Raw genomic sequence first — 5995 nt, 5'->3', positions numbered from 1 at the left:
TCCCTACTGAACAGACCTGTCTCTCTGCTCCCTACTGAACAGACCTGTCTCTCTGCTCCCTACTGAACAGACCTGTCTCTCTGCTCCCTACTGAACAGACCTGTCTCTCTGCTCCCTACTGAACAGACCTGTCTCTCTGCTGAACAGACCTGTCTCTGCTCCCTACTGAACAGACCTGTCTCTCTGCTCCCTACTGAACAGACCTGTCTCTCTGCTCCCTACTGAATAGACCTGTCTCTCTGCTGAACAGACCTGTCTCTCTGCTGAACAGACCTGTCTCTCTGCTCCCTACTGAACAGACCTGTCTCTCTGCTCCCTACTGAACAGACCTGTCTCTCTGCTGAACAGACCTGTCTCTCTGCTCCCTACTGAACAGACCTGTCTCTCTGCTCCCCACTGAATAGACCTGTCTCTCTGCTCCCTACTGAACAGACCTGTCTCTCTGCTCCCTGCTGAACAGACCTGTCTCTCTGCTGAACAGACCTGTCTCTCTGCTCCCTACATGAACAGACCTGTCTCTCTGCTCCCTACATGAACAGACCTGTCTCTCTGCTCCCTGCTGAACAGACCTGTCTCTCTGCTCCCTACTGAACAGACCTGTCTCTCTGCTCCCTACTGAACAGACCTGTCTCTCTGCTCCCTACTGAACAGACCTGTCTCTCTGCTCCCTGCTGAACAGACCTGTCTCTCTGCTCCCTACTGAAATAGACCTGTCTCTCTGCTCCCTGCTGAACAGACCTGTCTCTCTGCTCCCTACTGAACAGACCTGTCTCTCTGCTCCCTACTGAACAGACCTGTCTCTCTGCTCCCTACTGAACAGACCTGTCTCTCTGCTCCCTACTGAACAGACCTGTCTCTCTACTGAACAGACCTGTCTCTCTGCTCTCTACTGAACAGACCTGTCTCTCTGCTCCCTACTGAACAGACCTGTCTCTCTGCTCCCTGCTGAACAGACCTGTCTCTCTGCTCCCTACTGAACGGACCTGTCTCTCTGCTGAACAGACCTGTCTCTCTGCTCCCTACTGAACAGACCTGTCTCTCTGCTGAATAGACCTGTCTCTCTGCTGAACAGACCTGTCTCTCTGCTGAACAGACCTGTCTCTCTGCTCCCTACTGAACAGACCTGTCTCTCTGCTCCCTACTGAACAGACCTGTCTCTCTGCTCCCTACTGAACAGACCTGTCCCTCTGCTCCCTACTGAACAGACCTGTCTCTCTGCTGAACAGACCTGTCTCTCTGCTCCCTACTGAACAGACCTGTCTCTCTGCTGAACAGACCTGTCTCTCTGCTCCCTACATGAGTTATGTTGAGTCCTAATGGACTGAGATGGTTCTGGTACTGGTCCATATTGTTAATGCAGGGACTGATATGACATCATATGCAACAAGCATCACTGCAGAACTAGGCGTTTATCCCAATGTCCGTAGTTTGACACTCTGCTGTTGTATTGTCCCGTTGCTCCAAACTTCAACATTTTTAAATGAAAGGTTATGTTTAGTTACAGTTAACTCTACCACCCTTGTCCTCAGTGCCATGGTAAAAACCCGAGGGTAATAACGCTCACTGTTGCCCCAGTGGCCGGTTCTGAAGGCATTTCCCGACGTCCAATTCCAAAGTGATTCTTCAACGATCTCCCTGATCATATGTACATGGTAGGTACTGGACCCTGATGCTGAACTGGACCAGTGAGTCTTTATTCTCCCCTCATCTGAGACAATCATGACACAATTTTATTGGGTTCAGAGAATAGTGAGTTTTGTTGTTACCTGCCTCTACAGATAGAGGGCGCTATAGATCCATGCTCTGTGCTACCCTGTCATCTAATTTACATTAGCCTTTAGCATAGCATCCTGCTAACACTCCCACACAGATGACCTGTTCAGAGCTAGCCATTAGCCTAGCATCCTGCTAACACCAACCATACAGATTAAGTGTACAGCGTTAGCCTGACATGTTGGGAGGGGAGGACGGAAGGAGGACGGGAGGAAGAGGGAGGAAGCTAGTAATAAAATAGGGGTAGGAGATGAGAACATTGAAGCGCTGATCCGGGGAGAGAGGGGAGGAATGTTCCACGTGGCGCAGCCTCTACCTCATCCGCTGCCGCCTCAAAGCCGTCCTGAAACACAGGTCAGACAGCAGTCAGGGGATAGCTGGGTGTGTGTGTGTGTGTGTGTGTGTGTGTGTATGTGTGTGTGTAGTTATTCATTCTATTCACCTTTATTGATCAGGTAAGTTGGCTGAGAAGTTCAACCTCGCCCTGAGGAGGAGGAGAGGAGGAAGAGAGGAGAGGAAGAGAGGAGAGGAAGAGAGGGGGAAAGTGAGCCATGGTTAGGGCTGTTACGGTGACAGTATTACCGCCACACCGGCGGGCTGTCAAATTCCACGAGACCGTTTAGTCACGGTAGTTAGTCTTCTCCAAGCTCTGATGTTGCTGATGGTCGTTAGTAACCTACCAAACTAGCTAAATGCCTGGTACTCAGCGCTCTATCGTCCCTCTAATCACTCTGACATCAATACAAATGTAATGGAAAATCTAATCAAACACTTCATGAGAGTCCATGACCTCATGTTGCACAACATTTCTATAGGCTATTGTGTGAGAAAACAGAGTGATGGCCTCTATTAAAAAGAGGAGGATCCCATCAGCTTTCTATAGGCTAGGCCTACTATATTTATTTCTCAACTTTCCTAATATGAAGCACATTGTTTATCTTTACAACAGGAGTAAAGTCGACCTGGCTGGCATGAAAATGAACCATGGGAAGCATCCTCCATTTGCTATTTAAGTGCATAGAAGACATGTATTTTTCCGTTTTCCAGACAGGTGCATCATAATGGTCCATTCTAAATCAAAACTAATGTCACACATATATTATTTAGTATGTAAAGACAAGATTAAATCAAGAATATTCTAATGGGTGATATTAGCCTATCACTTGTAAAATATACTTTGTGTGTGTGTGTGTGTATGTATGTATGTGGACACCACTTCAAATGAGTGGTTTTGGCTTTCAGCCACACCTGTTGCTGACAGGTGTATAAAATCGAGCACACATCCATGCAATCTCCATAAACAAACATTGGCAGTAGAATGGCCTTACTGAAGAGCTCAGTGACTTTCAACGTGGCACCGTCATAGGATGCCACCTTTCCAACAAGTCAGTTTGTCAAATTTCAGCCTTGCTAGAGCTGCCCCAGTCAAGTGTAAGTGTTGTTATTGTGAAGTGGAAACGTCTAGGAGCAACAACGGCTCAGCCGCGAAGTGGTAGGCCACACGAATTCACAGAACGTGACCGCAGAGTGTTGAAGCGCGTAGCTACTCAAAATCTTCTGTCCTTGGTTACGTCCCTCACTACCGAGTTCCAAACTGCCTCTGGAAGCAACGTCAGCACAAGAACTGTTCATCAGGAGCTCCATGAAATGGGTTTCCATGGCTGAGCAGCCGCACACAAGCCTAAGATCACCATGCGCAATACCAGGCGTCGGCTGGAGGGGTGTAAAGCTAACCGCCATTGGACTCTAGAGCAGTGGAAACGCGTTCTCTGGAGTGATGAATCACGCTTCACCACCTGGCAGTCCAATGGACGAATCTGGGTTTGGCGGATGCCAGGAGAACGCTACCTGACCCAATGGAGAGTGCCAACTGTAAAGTTTGGTGGAGGAGGAATAATGGTCTGGGGCTGTTTTTCATGGTTCGGGCCCCTTAGTTCCAGTGAAGGGAAATCTTAACGCTGTGACAGACGATTCTGTGCTTCCAACTTCGTGGCAGGCCCTTTCCTGTTTCAGCATGACAATGCCCCCGTGCACAAAGCGAGGTCCAACAGAAATAGTTTGTTGAAATCGGTGTGGAAGAACTTGACTGGCTTGCACAGAGCCCTGACTTCAACCCCACTGAACACCTTTGGGAAGAATTGGAATGCCAACTGCGAGCCAGACCTAATCACCCAACATCAGTGCCCATTTTAGTTTACATTTTAGTCATTTAGTAGAAGCTCTTATCCAGAAGGTGAGAAGAAGAGGGTTAAGTGCCTTACTCGACCTCACTAATGCTCTTGTGGCTGAATGAAAGCAAGTCCCTGCAGCAATGTTCCAACATCTAGTGGAAAGCCCTTCCCAGAAGAGTGGAGGCTGTTATAGCAGCAATGTTCCAACATCTAGTGGAAAGCCTTCCCAGAAGAGTGGAGGCTGTTATAGCAGCAATGTTCCAACATCTAGTGGAAAGCCTTCCCAGAAGAGTGGAGGCTGTTATAGCAGCAATGTTCCAACATCTAGTGGAAAGCCTTCCCAGAAGAGTGGAGGCTGTTATAGCAGCAAAGGGGGGACCAACTCCATATTAATGACTTCCCAGAAGAGTGGAGGCTGTTATAGCAGCAAAGGGGGGACCAACTCCATATTAATGACTTCCCTGAAGAGTGGAGGCTGTTATAGCAGCAAAGGGGGGGGACCAACTCCATATTAATGCCTTCCCAGAAGAGTGGAGGCTGTTATAGCAGCAAAGGGGGACTAACTCCATATTAATGACTTCCCAGAAGAGTGGAGGCTGTTATAGCAGCAAAGGGGGGGGACCAACTCCATATTAATGACTTCCTAGAAGAGTGGAGGCTGTTATAGCAGCAAAGGGGGGGACCAACTCCATATTAATGCCTTCCCAGAAGAGTGGAGGCTGTTATAGCAGCAAAGGGGGGGACCAACTCCATATTAATGACTTCCCTGAAGAGTGGAGGCTGTTATAGCAGCAAAGGGGGGACCAACTCCATATTAATGACTTCCCTGAAGAGTGGAGGCTGTTATAGCAGCAAAGGGGGGGACCAACTCCATATTAATGCCTTCCCAGAAGAGTGGAGGCTGTTATAGCAGCAAAGGGGGGACCAACTCCATATTAATGCCTTCCCAGAAGAGTGGAGGCTGTTATAGCAGCAAAGGGGGGGACCAACTCCATATTAATGCCTTCCCAGAATAGTGGAGGCTGTTATAGCAGCAAAGGGGGGGACCAACTCCATATTAATGCCCATGATGTTGGGATGAGATGTTCGACCAGCAAGTGTCCACATACTTTTGGTCATGTAGTGTATATTATCACTTGTGAATGATGCCCAGCTTGTGTGCAGTAAGGCAAGAAACAGCTCATGCCATTTTTTTCCCCCTCCAACTTTTTCAAATCGTAGTCGCACATGTATGTATTGATACGCATGTAGCCTGGCCTATCATCACAACTAAAGTGTCCAAATAACATCATACAATTATAACCAGTGTAGACCCTACCTGGCATATTTAGGCAGCGCGTGAGTTTGGGGAAGATCAGTTTCACCATAAAAATGACCCTTTTTATAATAAAGCATTACATCCATGATCGCATTTGCGTTCACTTTTAAGAATGGTGTTTTTCCCGCTTATTTATTAATTGCATTTTGGTATATTCGCGCTTATTTGCCTACTGCGCATTGCTGCGCTTATAATGTGAAGAAATAGCCTAATAGTTTATCAACATTTTAATCTGTTAACGTCAGGCTCATTGATAAAAGTTGTTTTGATGCCAGTGGTTGTATTATTATGGGATGTATCGCATCCCACAACTGTCCCGGGACTGTTTGGAATATATATCGCACAGAACAGGTCAACTGCTGTACTAAGGGGGGGGGATTTATACAGGCTAGTGCTTTTGCTGTTTTGTTTCTCATCTTGTTGGCTGATGAAAATTAAATGTGGACAGTTCTTCTAGCATCTTCAATATGCTCCTTGGAATTTGTCCCCGATGTGTCTGTTTTCACTAGTAGCCTACTTCGGAGCTGGGGTACCTGTGAGAATAACCCGATCACGTGACGGCCATTGGCTAATAAGAATTGAGATATCTGAGAGAGCCATGTGAGTGAGAGGTGCTTCGGAGCAAGGCGATTGGCAACCGGGAGAACGGAATTATTATATTCAGCCCAAGGGCACAACGGCCTCTGGCCGCAAAATACTTTTTTGGGGGGGAATTACGGCTACACATAGGGGA

The 5995-nt window shown here is 47.6% G+C and overlaps 1 long non-coding RNA gene across 2 annotated transcripts in view; it reads right to left on the bottom strand.

The window, feature by feature from the left end:
- The window catches only part of LOC106608388 (uncharacterized), a 51284-nt gene continuing 45289 nt past the window's right edge, over window positions 1-5995 (bottom strand). Inside the window, exons 2-6 of one of the 2 annotated variants that reach the window (XR_006770390.1) lie at window positions 2216-2257; window positions 1124-2116; window positions 928-1032; window positions 823-871; window positions 1-231 (exon numbers count right to left, since the gene is read on the bottom strand). This is a non-coding gene — a long non-coding RNA (uncharacterized lncRNA). The remainder of the gene's footprint in view (window positions 232-822; window positions 872-927; window positions 1033-1123; window positions 2117-2215; window positions 2258-5995) is intronic. The other variant, XR_006770391.1, reaches the window with a different exon arrangement.

This window comes from Salmo salar, chromosome ssa06, assembly GCF_905237065.1.
Source record: "Salmo salar chromosome ssa06, Ssal_v3.1, whole genome shotgun sequence".
Lineage (NCBI taxonomy): Eukaryota > Metazoa > Chordata > Actinopteri > Salmoniformes > Salmonidae > Salmo > Salmo salar.
Note: the sequence above shows the minus strand (reverse complement) of the source record. Positions and strands in the feature narration are given on the sequence as shown.